Genomic DNA, 16,112 nt, shown 5'->3' on the forward strand with positions numbered 1-16,112 from the left:
GTTCCTGGCGAGAGACAGGAAGATAAAAATCAACATTAAATAGAATTGGAAGAAAAGTGGTTTTATTGTTCAGACAGACACAAAATGTAAACAAGAAGTTCAAATACTGGAGGGCATATTTGATTGTAGACCATGGTTTTATTCAACATTTTTTGGTACTGATTAACACAGTGATCTTTTAACATACTTTTAATAGTGTTTCTTTTTACAACCATTAACCTCTCAGGGTTAAGAAATCACTTTATCAAATGTCAATTTTGTGCTGTGGCAGACGATAGTGCTGATGCAGTCCTATAAAGATTTTACCTCCTGACCTTTAGAACAGTGATTTTATTGTCTCAGGCAAACCTTTAAGTTATGCCTTGGCATTAGAGAGTAGCACAAATCTATCCCATTCTAGAAAGCTGGTGCCTGGAGGTACAGATTCCTTATTAACTAGTAGAAGAAAATTTTGTGAAATTAGTCATCTTTGCCTATAATATTCACATGACAAAGTTCCGTATTTTTAAAACGTCAGTACCATGGTGTTTAGAAAATAACAAGATTTTAGGCATTCTTCATGACTTGAAGTGAGAAGACAAAGTATCACAGAAAACTTGTTCTATTTCCTAACAAATTAATTACTTCCTGTTTCAGGCAGGCACAGTTTCAGTGGATTTCAGTGGTAATCAGTGAATATGGCAGCTCTGACAGAATATTTCTTTGCAGGAAGTATCGGTTTTGGGGGCCTGAAGTTTGTTTCCATTAGGGACACTCATCTTTAGATTCAGACATGAAGTCTAATATAACTTGTTTCTTCTTAGACTTTTCTATCCTGTTATCAGGTCAGTTTGTAGCCTGTCCCCTTCAGATGCAGGTGATTTTTACACAGTAGAAAGCTCCATCAGAAAGGAGAGCAAAAATTACACCATGGTACAACCAAGTTCCTGTCATTTGCAAGGCTGTCAGGGAGGCAGAGAACAGCTCGAAGTCTCTTTGAAAGAGGTGGAGTAGAAGTCACACCTTTCACTTTTGAGGTGAGTGCTTCCAGGTAGCTTGAAACCTTAAACTCAGTGGTTCTAATGAAAGACTCCAGCTTGCCTAAGGTTCTTCATGGAGAAATAGCACCTTCTGCTCTCCTCAGCAGAACTTGGTACCCCTTTATTTGTCATACTTTATTCTCCACTTAACTGTTTTGCTACAAGAATGACAAGAAGGCAAAGTCTTACTGCATCCAATCTTCCCCTTCATCATACCTGCTCCCAAACAACCTCTACTACCATACATGTGTATTATCATCTTCTATTTTTAATTTGTTCTGAAGCTATGCAGCATCACTCCAGAACAATGAAGCTCTCCTGGAACTGGGAGCAGTGGGGACTGCAGTGCATTGCCATCTCACCCACCTGTTATCTCTACAAATGATCTGTGTTATGAAAACTCTTAGTACCTTGTTCAGACACTAAAATAGCAAAGTTCCTGTCAGTCCCACAGGCCTATTCTGCACTTTCCATATTATCCTTATATATTTTAGCTCAGAAAATCCTGACTCGATCTCAGAAGGAATTAGGTCAACTCTTATCATTCTAAAAAGAAAGATAATAAATATTCCTTTATATGTCCAAGTTTTTGGTGTTTTTTGCTAGGTACAGGCAATGAGAGGTAGACACTGAGCCTACCTGGGTTCTTTATTTCAAAGAGAAAAATTGAGCAGAAGGTACTGAAATTCTTTGCTTTTTCATGTCTGCTAGAATACAGATGGATAGCAGGTTGTTGCTGATAGTAGTGAACTCAAGAAGACAGGAACAACCCACACTAATAAACTTTAGTGTGCCTAGAAAATCTTCCCTAAATTAAAGTGATAACACTTGTGCATGCACCACTAAATTCTTCAGTGACACAAAACTGTCCTCTTCCTCTTCCTGTTAGCCCTTTCCCTGTACAATTCCCTGTGTCTGAAGTCAGGATACACCAGAGGCTGTTCCCAGTAGGAACTGTGTACAACATCACCTTGTTTTGGAAGCTTATATAGCCTCCAAAAGCAGAAGTCCTGGTGATTCTATGTCTGCTGGTCTCACTCCTGTGCAGCTCTCATTGTCTTTATTAGAATACATGCAGCTGTATTTACTGACAACAGCAGTGAGAGTGCTTTAAATACATAAATTTTAAGTTATCTGTGGCTTATTTACAAAATTTTGGTACCACCTTTACATTCTAAGTGCATACAGTAGGGTTAAAGTCTGTGGTTTTTCAGTAACCCTTTGGATCACAAAATTTTACATTCCAGTTATGAAAATGACAGTGTTGGATATGCTTGAAATTATGGATATTTATTTCCTTGTCTGAAGATAGAACAAATAAACTCTTGCTCATGGATCTTGAGACTTTTCATGTTTAAACAAGTCAACCTGAATTATTTTAGTATAAAATATTTATATTTTCTATTGAAAAAAAGCCCAGAAAACAGATAGAAAATAATTCTGCAGGTCTTTTTTTTTCTTTTCTTTTCTTTTTTTTTTTTTTTATACTGAGAAGCTCTAAATAGAGCTACATAATCAGAGAATAGCTGAGGTGGTAAGTCCCCTCTGAAGACAGTCTATTCAAACCCTTTTCTCAGAGTAAGATCGTCTAGGCCAGGTTCCTCAGGCCATGTCCAGTCAGTTTTTAAACAACTCTGAGGATGGAAACACCACAACCCTTCTTGGCAATCTGTCCTAGTGGTTGATCATGTGCATAGTAAAAAAGGGGTTTTTCTTCTGTTTAAATGGCATTTCAATTTCTGCCAGCTGCCTCTTTACCTTTCATTGATGCTACTGGAAAGAATATTTCTTTTTACCACTCCACACTGAGTGCTCATACTCATAGTTCAGATCCATCAGAACCTTCCCATCCCCAGCCTAAACTCTCAATGTTTCTTCATATATCAGGCGCTCCATCCAGCATGTCCATCTCACTTTTGTACTGGAGAGTCAGCACTGGACTCAGGATTCCAGATATCTTTCACCAGTGCACAGTGAAGGGGAAGGATCATTTCATTTGCTGGTGAAGATCTTAATGCAGTCAACGTGCTGTTGACTGCCTTTGCAATAAGGATGCATTGTTAGCTCATGGTCAACTTGTTGTCCTCTAGGACCCTGAGGGTGTTTTCTGCAAAGCTCCTTTCCAATCTGCCTGTGCCCAGACTGCTGTCACATCAGGTTATTTTGGTCCAGCTGCAGGACTTTCACTTCCCATTGTTAAATATCATCATATTCCTACTGGTCCATTTCTGCAGCATGTTTGAGATTCCTCTGAGGTGCAGACCTGCCCTCCAGTGCACTGACTATTTCCCCCATTTGATATAACCTGTGATTGTTCTGAGGGTACATATCAAGCAATCTGCAAATACTGCAAGCAACCACTCCCTCTCTTGGGAGTCTAGTTTTATGTTGTGTTTAGCTACCAAGGGCCACAGGCAACACAGTTGGGTCATAACAGTAAATGTGTCATAAAGTATAGGTGGGCAGCTTTTAATCACCTTTGTCACTTCCCTGTTTAATGTTCCTCAAGAGATTAGCATTAGAGATTTGCCCCTGCACATGCTGACAGTCTGAGATTGCAGACTCAGCACCAAAGTTTGATCAGTATCTGCACACTACGTGCTCCTCGGCCACATCCCTTGTAGGACTTGATCCAAAATAATCTTCCAGAGGAGACTCATTAAAGATACCCTTGCTCCAATTTATATGAGCATGTCAGAAGAACACAGCAATGTTATCAGTCTTGCTTATATAAAAACTGAATGGACAGGCCAGTCATGTCTGAGAGAGGGTCTGGCAGTCTGCATCCACGTTACCCCTAGGTCCATCTCAAGCTGAGTGCTCAATCTCACCTATTATTCTAAAACAAGTATTCAAAAGTTGGTAAGTTGGACACAAAACAAAACAAAACAAAACAAAACAACAACAACTGCAAAAAAACACTAAACAAAACAGTGATTTCCTGTTTTCCAAAGAAAATGAGATTGTGAAAGTCACTCTGGAAGCAACTGAAGTTTCTAAACCCAGGCTGAGCAGGAAGGTTTTAAGTATTGTGCAGGACAGGTATAGCATGAATTCTGACTGTGGCTAAAAACAAATGCCTACTCTATCCTGCTGCTTCAGACTGTAGAGGATCTGTTGGACTCCCCAGTGCAAGATTCTCTATGGACAGAGGAAAAGAATTCTTTACACTACTCACTTCTAAATGTGATGGAGGAATGTGGGTTTCTAAGTCAGAAGAAAGTCATCAAAGAAGAACTTCTGATTATGGAACCAGTAGGACAAGGAGAAAATATCCAAAATAACCAGCTCAAGTTTTTTATATTGAACCCGGTGATTTTCTTAGTTTTGTTTCTAATAGCCTTGCAACCATAATTTCTGAACAGTACATTAGAATCACATTTAGCATAACAAAAGGGAAGAACTAAATGCTGAAAATTGTTATCTGCAGACACATGGGGAAAAAAAAGACTAAAGAAACAATGGCCATAGATATGGAAAGTAAATCCACACATATAAATTGTTTATGCATATTAGATTGATTTTTATATCCTCAACTCATACTAATGACCCAGAAAAGAAAAAAAAGGGATAATAGATCTCAGGGAGCTTATGTCTGGAACACCTGAAGTACCTAGACAAAGGCAATGAGTAAACCTAAAAATCCACTGAAGTTGTTAAAGAAATTATGTAATCACCATTTACAGGTCAGTCATCTGTAAAAAAATAATAAAAAAAATCGGTTCATGGCAAAAGACGATGAAATTAAAAATAACAGAATTAAAGTTTCCCATGCTACACAGACAAGGCAATTCTTTTTATTGTCAGAAAAAGAGGGGTTCAAAGGTCAGCTGGTGTTAAACCTGAACATAATGATATTACTGCTTGTGCCATGGGGGCTGATGACTGGGAACGCGGCCAGAGCATCTCAGCTAGTGAAATATCTCAATTAGGTGCAAACGCTTTGCCAAGTTGCTCAGACCCATAATATGGCTCTCCTATCTCATTCAGTCAAGTACTTTTTGAAATTCAACAAATGGGACTAGACAGAGGTAACTGGAAGCAAGCAGTGATGGTAGAAAACTTTTCTAAGGAAGAGAGTTTTTCCTCTAGAAGGTACTGATCACAAGTATATAATTTAAATTTAGACAATTTTAAAAAGTTCTTACATTTTGCTTTATTTTAGGCCAAACCCCTTCCAATCATTTCACCTCTTTGATGCTTTGATGCTTCTGTAACTTTTACCCTGCAGCTTGCTGGTTCAGATCCTGGATCTGTTTGTTTATTAAAAATCCCAGTTCCTTCTACATTATGCCAAGTAAATCTGAACTTGATTCTTTTATCTTGTATCTGACACTGTAGCTACAAAGCTATAGTTTCTTTTATACTCATCTTCTCCCTCTCTAGTTCTGGCACAAATATCTGTCTGATTGTGTCCTCCCAAAATATTTTGGATTTACTAAAACAGCATACTTTGGCAAAGCAAAAATGTTTCCAGGTCTAACAAACAAAACTATTTTCATACAGGTACTTACATGTACATACATAGCTATATTTCTACTATGCCTTGAATAACTGATATTTATGTTTAAATATTTTCTTAGATCAGCTTTAAAAATATTTTGTAATAATTTATTATAGGCCATATGTTTCAAATTTACTCATACATTGTATAAAAGGAGTGTCAAAAGTCCTACAAAAGTCCAATTATCTTGTGTCTTTAAATTCTTCATCTGATAGGTCAATCCCTGTAACAGAAGGATTTTAAACTAATCTAACGTATTTTGGTGAAATTTGAGAAATTTAAGTCTGCTGTTTTCACTCATCTTTAAGTGTGTACAAATTGATTGTTCAATGTCATGTTTGAATATCTCCCAAGGTACTATCATTCGTCTGACTAATGTGCTGGATCTTTATTCTTCCTTTTTAAGCTACAAGACATAAATTTGCTTTCTTCAGCCCCCTTGAGTGCCAATTGCACTGAAATTCAATCTTCATTCCCAGACCCTGCTGAAGGATTTTGGATCATTAAACTGTGTTTTCATAAAATGATTTTTTTCATGCAAAGTTATACTGGATAGTTGTAGTCCTTCTCCACGTTAAGAAAGTGGCTTGTCTGGCCTTTGGGTAGAAGGTACAAAAGAGACATTTGCTGATGTAGTTTTGCTTATGTATTTGAAGAGGATCCTTGGACCAGTTATGCATACTAATTTTGAAACTGAAGACAAAGTATCATGAAGGCCATGTGTACATTGGCCTTAATCTCAGCACCACTTTCTTTATGTATATATTTATACATATAGATATGACCTCATTTGTGCATTTTTTGTTCTTTTTTTTTTTGTAGACAAAGAATTTTTAAATTGATTTTGATATTCTACATAGCAGGTAATTCTTTACGTGGGTGAATTTCCTCTGTGCCAATCCTCTCTTGAATAATAATTTTTTATTATTATTTTGTTGTGAAGATATGGAGTCTTATCTTAAAATATTTTTATCAATTTGGAGACAACTTGCAGCTTTCTTTGTGTGTATGTGTCTGTCTTTTATTTAAAGGAATCATCTCTATGACTAGCTCTATCCATTCATTTAAGTGCAGTAACTACTGTGTCTGAGGATATTTCTTTTCATATGAGTTCTTGACAATTTATGAGCTGTACTGAACCTAGCAAGCAATGAACAGTTTGCTAGTCCCCCAATCTCTTCTTCCCAGTTGTTAAAATTTTTGCCTTTCTCTGTGCACGTGTGGCCTGCAATAGATTTGTCTTGGATCCAGCTGGCACTGGCTCTATCAGACAAAGGGGAAGTTTCTAGAAGACTCTCACAGAGTCACATGCATGTGAATGTGAAATGAACGCACACACACACACACACATCTTTCCACTGAAGTGAGTCAAGTGATCACTTACAGTGGAATTTTTCCCCTCTAGCAGGGGTTTTTCCTCAAAATTACTGGGCTATGTTTGAAGGTGAAGAAGCAATGGGAGAATAGAGCTGAGATATTTTTGGGTTTTGGGGATTTTTTTGGGTTTTTTTGGCAGAAGTACACCTTCCACATGGGCAAGAAGCTGCTGACTGGTTACAAAAATGCAGGGAAACGTTTTTGAAGTAGAGATAAAAGGAAAATATGATGCTATGATATCAAGGTCTGCATTCCATTGTCATCTGGACCCTCACCTCTATTTACTACAGAAATGCAAGGCATTTTAGATGTAGAGTTTGGGTTTGGTAGGCCTGGGTTTTACAACAAAGCAGATGCATAACTGGAACTGCAATTCTTTTTGAAAACTAACTTCTACTTGAAGCTCATATACAGCCCTAAAAACACATTATTTGTTTTAAAGCTTATCTTTAGACCAAAAATATTGTTATTCTAAAGAGTATTGCTTGTGACTAGGTAAAGTGAAGAAAACATACACGTAACTAGAGTTCATAAAGTCTATACCACGTAAATCTGTAAGAGGTGAGCAGTGTCTTGACTTGTCTCAGAGTGATTTTTTTCCACTGTTTTAAGTGGGCTGTTATAAGTACATATAATGGACTCATGAGTTTATTTAGTCACAAAGTGTATAGAGAGATGAAAAATTTCAGAAAGCTTTGTAATACAAAATGCACATTACTGTTTCTAGCCAGCATGCATTATAAGACCTTTTAAAATATTTTGCAACTGTTTTATGTCTTTCCATTCCCAGGCTATGCCATCAATTAAGTCAATGTAAGTAAATGAAATTATGTTAGTGCTGAAGTAGTAAGGACTATATTTGAATCCAAGCCTTTTCTTGGCCTTTGAAGCTGTTTGTGTACAAAACTGTTCCTTCATGTGCATATGGCTAGAGATTTGACTAACTCCACACCTGTGCAAACATGTGGTATTATGTGTGGGGATTGTCTAGTGTATGCTTGAGTGCCAGATCTCCCACTTGTGTACTGGTAGTGTTGAAGAGCAAGTCAAGTGTGGGTGCAAGTGTTTGCACTGCTGGATGCGGGAAGGTGTAATAGTTGATGCAACTTCACAAGTACATAAAGGAACCAGCAGCTTGAATATCTGGTCTGTGAGGCTGAGTGGCAATGGCTGCACTGGCATGGATATCTCAACTCACAGCAGAGCTCTCAAACACACACTGATTTATTGTGCATCTATACCTAAAATACCTCACCCACGTCAAATTTGAGCCCTGGGAAGTCACAGTCTAGGTCCCTGGAAGACTAGACAGTAAGCAGGAACAATTTTCTGTGTCTCCCCACAGTGTGCCCTCTGCATGAACAAGATTCATGGTGTAAAGCAGATGTAGGAAAAAGCAAACAAAGAAGAAAACACCACCAAACACCCCAAAAAACCAACAATAAAGAATCCACCTCTCCCACATGTTTTTCTTCTGATGTTTATCCATCTCACACACTTTTATAAGTTCCCAGACTTGCTTCCAGAAAGTTTCCAGAGCTTATCTTTTTCTGCCTTTTCCTCTCTCTTCAGTGCTCACTTAGCTGCTTGGAACTCTTTTTAACAGAGAGAGAGCAATTGTAAAAAAGGTAATTTTTTCCAAAGGATAAAACACCTGTTGATGAAAGGTGGCTACAGCGCAGAACTTTCTTTCAAAACTCAATTTGTTAATGAGGATTGAGTTAGCAGTGAGCTGTGACTCCAGCAGAGGCATCTTCAAAATGGAAGTGTTGATGAGTGTAGAAGCTGGGACATGTTGAAGTGTATTGTCAAATTCAGTATGCAGTGTCTGAAGAAGGTTAACAAAAGGACTCAATTAGTTTAAGATGAAGTGAATAAGAAATTGAAATACCATGATTCCTTCATTGAGGAAAAGGAGACTATTGCCAAAATTTACTCTGCTTGAAAATGGTGAGATAAAGAGGTGTAGGCAATGATAGTTCTAATAAAAGTTTCTGTGTTTGGAAAGCAATCTAGGGAAAAAAAGTTACTGAATGGAAAACACAATAAGAAACAATTATACCACTTGTCTTAAGCCTATTCAGGCTTCTGAAAATGTCTAACACATTAGAATTCCACTGCTTGGAATACAGCATCTACCACAATACTGTCAGTATGTACTGTTGCTGCACCTCATTTGCTCTGACAGCTTCTTGTTGGCCTTTTCTGACTGGGGTCACTGCCATCTCATCCCTTTCTTTGGAGGAGATGTCTCCTTGCACAGTGCTGATGACATAGTTAGGGTTGCCTTAGATCTACCACATTCAGAAAGCTTCCTTTTTTCATTTTCCCACTTACTCCCTTTTATTTTCTTTATGTGTGAGCGCTCTGCACTTTCTGCACTAATTCCCATCTTCCTTGTTGATGGACTAGCATGACACAAAATATAACAGTAAATGATAGGCAAGCCCAGCCTACTGCATTTCTTAACCTGTGGACTGGAAAACAGATATTTTTCTTGGAGCAGTGGGCTTATAAGTAAATAGCCATCTGAGAAGATGGCAAGGGTCATTTCACAGTGACAGGGGACAGCTAGATATACTGTGACTCCCAGCTACTGTGCTTTGGTTTAAATTAAGGTGTTTTTAATCTAAAAATATTTCATAATCTTACAGTTTAAAGTTCTTTTCTGTGTGATATCTCACATGCAAATAACTCACTTAAGTGCAGACACACACTGACTCTTGCAACTTCTCCATACTGTTTAGGCAAATCAATGAAAACTCTTATCAGTGCCATGATTACATTTTTTTCCTCTTGAGATTCACATAAATTAGGTTGCTATAATAATTTGTTCCAGGCATAAAACTTAAGGTCTGTAAATAATTAACTCAAAAGTTATCCAATTATCATACATATTAAATCAGTAGGAGAGAAAATATATTTACATACATTTATTTTTAAAAAAGTCAAGTACTTTTATGAATGAGTGATGGTAAACATACAATTTGGTCACAGGTTTTGTAAACCTCTAAGTGAATTTTCAGCAAATGCATTTTTAACTTCTAATGGCGAATGCCATATATCATGCATAGCTGAAGAATGTTGATTATGTAAGTCTTGCATTTTCCTGTTGAATTAACTCTTAATCTGGCATTTACTGAATCCAAAGGCCTTTCTGCCAAACCTCATCTAATTTGGTAACACCAGTACACCAGCAGTCATGATAAATCCCATAACTGTACTGTCTCCTTTCCTCTTCTCTATTTTTTATAGGAATCTGTAACAAGAAATGGCGACATTCTTTTTGTTTGAGCCAGTTTTAGCACTTGAACTTTAAATAACTAAGATTGCAGGAATTTTTGTTTGGTTTCAAACTGATGATCTCTTTATTATTCCTTTGCTTTCTAACTTGTAAAGAATGAAACAGATGTGTATTTATGAGACAACTTCTTAGAATAAATTAAGGACTGGCTTCCAAAAGTTATGAGCAGCTTTTATTTCTTGTCTAGACATATTTTTAAATTGGAAAAGAGAAAAAGAATGTTTATTGTTTTTGTAGTATGGCAATGTTTTGATTAATGTTGTATTAAAAAAAAACAAACAAAACAGAATCCCACCTACTTGAGGCAAGCAAAGTTGCATTCTGCAACACAAATGAGCCAAGCAAAGTTGCATTCTGCAACACAATCTCTCTTTGCAGCAATCTGATATTTATGTGAGGTTCAAACTCTGCTGACTGCGTCAGAGATCTGTCCTGGTGAAATAAGCCAGAAGGGAGTGGTCAATATTTTTGTCAATACATACACAAAAACGGTTTCTGTCTAAAGTTTAACAATCTCTCTTGCATGAAATAATTTTACTGGAGAAAATTTGATATCCAGGTTTCTCCTGAAAAATCTTTCTATGTGCATTGACTCCAAATTAATTTCCACTGTCTTTCTTCACATACAGAAAGGAGTTCAGTTCAGGCTGTTTTCCTGGACATGGTGTTTCACTTCAACTGATACTTTAAAAACCAAACAAGAAAAATATAGTGAGACATGATGAGAAAATCTCCAAAGATTTAGAACGTGGGTTCCAAAATTATGATCCAGATGTAAATTGTCACAGACATATAGACTTTAATGGAATTGTTCTGATACATGCCAGCTGAAGGTCTAACCCAGAATGTTCATGGGAAGACTTGAATGTGTGAAACTGGGCGTCCAGTTGAGAATAAATTAACTTTCTTGGACAAACCAGATCACATTCATTTGGAAAGGAGCCCCACCAGTTGGCATTGATTTTAAAACCATTTTTTAAGCACCTTTAATAGTGCCTGATTCAAACCCAGTGAAGTCAGTGGAACAGCTCCCTTTAATGGGTCTGGAATCAGGCACATCACGAAAACTGTTTCACCATATGTTTCAATGACATTTAAGTTCACTCGTCTTGTTTGAAGAATTCTTTATTCAGTTACTCACAGCTTGAGATTCTCACTTCTTGGGACATTTTTGGTCGATTTCGTTTTTGTTTGGAAGAGGCTGGAATGGGAAGAACTCAGGGAACTTTTAAGGCTAGGAAAAATAATAAGCATTCTGGAGTTGGCTTGAGGTATTGAGATTTTTTTTTAATGCCAATTTAATTCTGACTGCTTGAACATTGATACAAAAGAGAATATTACTGGAATGCCAGAGATAGAGAAAGCTTTAAAAATTATTTTTTCAAATTTATTTTGTTTTGAAAGGAGGAAGAAAATAGAAGCCAGGTCCTACATTTTGAAAGATCATGGAAGACCATGTAAGATCGTTTTTGGTCTTTGTAGCAACTTTACTGATGAGACACATTTATTAGGGGGTGATTATCCTTCAAAACTGGAATAATGCACCACCAAAAATATGGCTGTCATTGCTCTCAATACTCTTACTATCACAGCGATTTGTGATACATCTCCAACAAGATCAGTATGATCCTGTAGGGAAGAAGACAAATTTATGTATAAACTTTCATAGAATTGTCCCATCTTTAAGAGCTTAAAATCTCCTGTGAACTGATGAACATCTAAAAAGAAAAACTGGTTATTACTAGAAAGAGCAAATATGAATGGAAAATAAGAAAAATGTGTGTACAAAATTAATGTCTGGAATTCGTTTTTCTGAGTTATGAGGCACTAGTTAGTCTAAAACTAAAAATAAAGACAAACTGAAAAGAGTCCTAACAGTGTGGTTTCTTTTGAACTGCAAATTGACACAGACATTTTATGGGGAGGGAAAAAAAAGAGGCAAGTCGTCTACTAGTGTGAAGCAGTGAACGTATCCTTCAAGGGGTATGAATTCCTTTGCAGTGGTGATAACTTCCATATTCAGCAGAGGTGAATTTAAAATGTGGTTGAGTCATGCTAGTTTTTTGCTGTCAAATCATTGCAATTTCAAAGCCATGACCAAGGAGTTATGCACATGGAATATATTACTGTGAAATAAGGAACAGGGCCTGTGGTAATAAAAATATTTACATCTACATTTACTTTCTTAAAAAAAAAACCCATACAAGTTTCCCCCTGCTGCAACCCACCATCCCCTATAAAAACAACCAGAATAATAACAAAAAAGAAAAAAGCAAAATGGTTAAGGAAAATTTTGTGCCTATTGGCTAGTCTCCTACTGTTCCAGGGGTTTATCTGTCCTTATAAAAAATAAATGCTTAAATACAAATTTTTTGGAAAAAAAAAAGTTTGCATTGTACTATCACCCTAGATTTCTGGACTGATAACAGCATGAGAAGACTTATGAATAACTGTTCTTTATTCAATTTATTTTGTCTGCTAAGGAACCTTCATGGTTCTTCACAAAATTATTTGAACATCCTAGCCTAGTCCCATTGAGGGAAGTATTTGCATCTGAACACAAAATTTTAATTGCAATAATTTATGTAAATATGAATGTGATGGGATTTTTGAAACTGTTTTATACATAATGAGTATTCAAAATCTCTTAGATTACTTCTCCTTCCATAGTCAGCAGTTGCATTAGCACACCAGCTCCCTGAGGCATCTTGATCCGTTTCCCTTTGGAAAATCCCCATTTTCACCTGTGCTGTATTTTTGAAAGCACTATGAAGTGTTTCAGGAAAATCAAATGTATTCATATTGTATTAATAAACAGGTCTTTGCTAACCTAACTCATTTGGCTAAAATGGGTTAGGAAACCACTGCAAGTGAAAAGTTGACAAGTTCCAGCAGAGAGGGGCCATGAGCATTAGGGCTGTCAAATCTCTCAGCCTTTTTGTTGAAGCCAGCAGAATGTGGATATAGCCTAAACCTCTTACCAAATGCACCCAAAGGTGTCCTCCAGATGGAAATGAAATTCAAATCTGCTTAAATCTTGTGGAAAAGAACATAAAGGGAGAAGGTGGTAGATATTAGCCTGTTGGCTTGCTCTGTTTTGTGTTGCAGTTAGAAGTCATCGTGATACGATACAGCCCAGCATAAGCACATATGGAATGAAATGTGACATGCAATAAACAAAGCATTTTAAATGAAACTTTTTATAGCCTTAAGAAATAGAAGAAACAGTCACACGCTGCTCATTAGCTTGTAAAAGTAGACACAATGGCTTGTTTTGTAGGAAATTTCAATTCATGCCCATAAATCAAGAAACAACGTAAGCAGTTCTGATTCTAGTTTATGGGAAAATGTTTAATTGCTTATTTATTTGATTTGTTGCTCTAAAATGTATTCTTATACGATGTATTCTTACATTTTGTGTCTGCAAAGAGTAGGGAGATGTTTCTTTTAAAGCGTTTTTTAGAATTACTTGGTATCAGTCCAGTGCTCTGATGTCACTGGAACAGAAACAGGACTCTGTCTGGATTTATTAGAAGGGGAAAGACTCTTTTTACTTTTCTCTGTTTTATTGCATCTTTCTTGACATTAAACTCCGGTACTCAGTACAGCCTATTCCAGATGTAAAGTTTTTCTTTAAAGTACTATGCCAATTACTGACACATAATGTCATATAAATTATTGTAAACTATTAGATAAAATGTACTAATAAAATCAGGCCTATTAAACACTTGAAATTTGATTTCTCCTTTTAAACCAGCACATTAAAATTATGAAATGTAATATATTTATTCCATATAGCATATGTTTGCATAGCAAAAAATAACAAAATATAAACTTAACTCTCCTTATTACTGATTGTCAAATAAATTTTCTGATAGAGAGACTTTTAGTAGCTCCTGTAGGCTTTATTGCAAAATTATATGCTTTCCCTGTAGTACAGTTTCAAGACAAAGGACAGATGTCATAGATCTCTTCCCAAAAACCCTACTTCTTTCCCTAAAATGTCTCATTTTCATCTGTAAGCTGTAAACTCCAACTCCAACTTTTAAGCTACATCCTTGACTTCAATGCCCCACAATATGCATTTTTTATCTTATTCTGTTAGATAATGTTAACTGGCCATAATATTATCCACCATCATAGTGCTCTTGGAGATTGCTTTTGCACTTATTGGAGAATGTAACCTTATTTCCTCTCTTCTGCACTTAAAAGCTAAAATGTCCACATTAGTTCATTTGCAGATATTTAGACTAAATGCTCAAATACAGTATGAGGCTAATTATGCTTATTCACCTGTCATAGCAACCATAAAACCTTGTGCTCATATAAATCCTTATATACTCATTTAACTCTTCTGTTCAAGAAGAAGTACTTTTCTGCTTCTTGGAGAAATAAATTCTTTAAAAAATGAAATTAGGTCTCTCCAAAGCATAGATTTTTGGATTTATAAAACCATTATTTCAAGAATTATCAGTTTAAGCCATAAGTTAAGTCAAACATTTAATGTCAGACAAAAGATCATGTGGGATCTCAGACATTAGAGAGAGAAATGTACTTCAGTCATTTAAACTGCATATAGCAAGCTTTGGCTTATTTGGAAGGGTTTGGAGTGGTTTTTTGAAATTTCTGAAATAACTTTTTTGAATGATCATGCACAAAATATGAGCACCTTTGAGTAAGTAGCTGTTATGGTTTAAGTTCTGAGCACTTCTCTAAAGCCAAGAAAGGTTGAGGTGCATGTCAGGCAATTTAACATAAAGGAAAAAAAATAACAAACAACCAAAAAAACATGTAGATCACCATAACAGAAATTGTCATGAAGTAAGCAATCTATTTGATAACTTTTTAAACATTTTTAAATCTCGTTTGAATTGTTAGTAAGCCATACAGTGCAGTTACTCCACCATGTGCGGTTATATTGACAGATCTAATTTTCTGTAATATGTCAAAATCAGGGTACTGTAACCTTCATTATTCATTCAAGGCAACAATTAAGAACATTAATTTATAGTTTAACTGTGCTCAAAGAATTTGATTTAGAGCTCTCTGAAGAATTTCTCTGCTGAATTTTTTTACTATTCTTTAGACAGTGAATTTGAGCTCACACCATTTCTACAGCTACTGGGCTAAAAGGCATGGCAGGTAAAGGAAGAACAACAAAGATTGGTAAGATTTGTGATAACCTTTAGTTTGATCAGATTAGGAATATCTGGGGACATCTGGATGAATCACTGTTTCATAATTTCCCAAACTCTTGCACAACAGTAGATAAGACATTAGCAGGTAGGAATATTTAAGAGGAAAATAATTACTCCATTCCTAGTGCACTGTAGGTTTGAAAAAATTATAAATCGTATGGTTTCTCACAAAATATTCTTACAATAAAAATAATAAAGGAATTTTTGGTTTAGGATAAGTAAGGAAAGAATAAAACTATCATATGAAACATTGCTTTATTTAATATAATAAAACAAAAGTTAAAAAGGGATATGACTCTTCCTCATAAAATATGAACATCTCAATAGTAGAGCAGGAAAAACAATGCTGGCACAGGAATAAATAGGAAAAAAAATCGACCATTAATAAATTAAAGCTGAAAATTGGAACTCTGTTTCTTGGTTTCTCTCTAAAAGCCCAAAGAAATGTACAAGTAAGGGTAAACAAAAAATGTAATTAGTTCAAGAGAGAAAAACTTTAATACATTTTATTTAAATTTAAGAGTTACATTCTTGTATTGAGGAAGATTGATTCCTTATACTGAATATTGTGAAAAAAAAAGTGGGGAAATCAGTCAGGAAAGATTTTGGTCCCTTTTGCATTTGAAGTTAAATTACTTAAAAGTTAAGTTAAATAAAAAGTAATTTTTTTTATGTTCAAGTGTTTCATAGACAGTACATAATTGCATTTA

Source organism: Zonotrichia leucophrys, chromosome 3, assembly GCF_028769735.1.
Source record: "Zonotrichia leucophrys gambelii isolate GWCS_2022_RI chromosome 3, RI_Zleu_2.0, whole genome shotgun sequence".
Lineage (NCBI taxonomy): Eukaryota > Metazoa > Chordata > Aves > Passeriformes > Passerellidae > Zonotrichia > Zonotrichia leucophrys.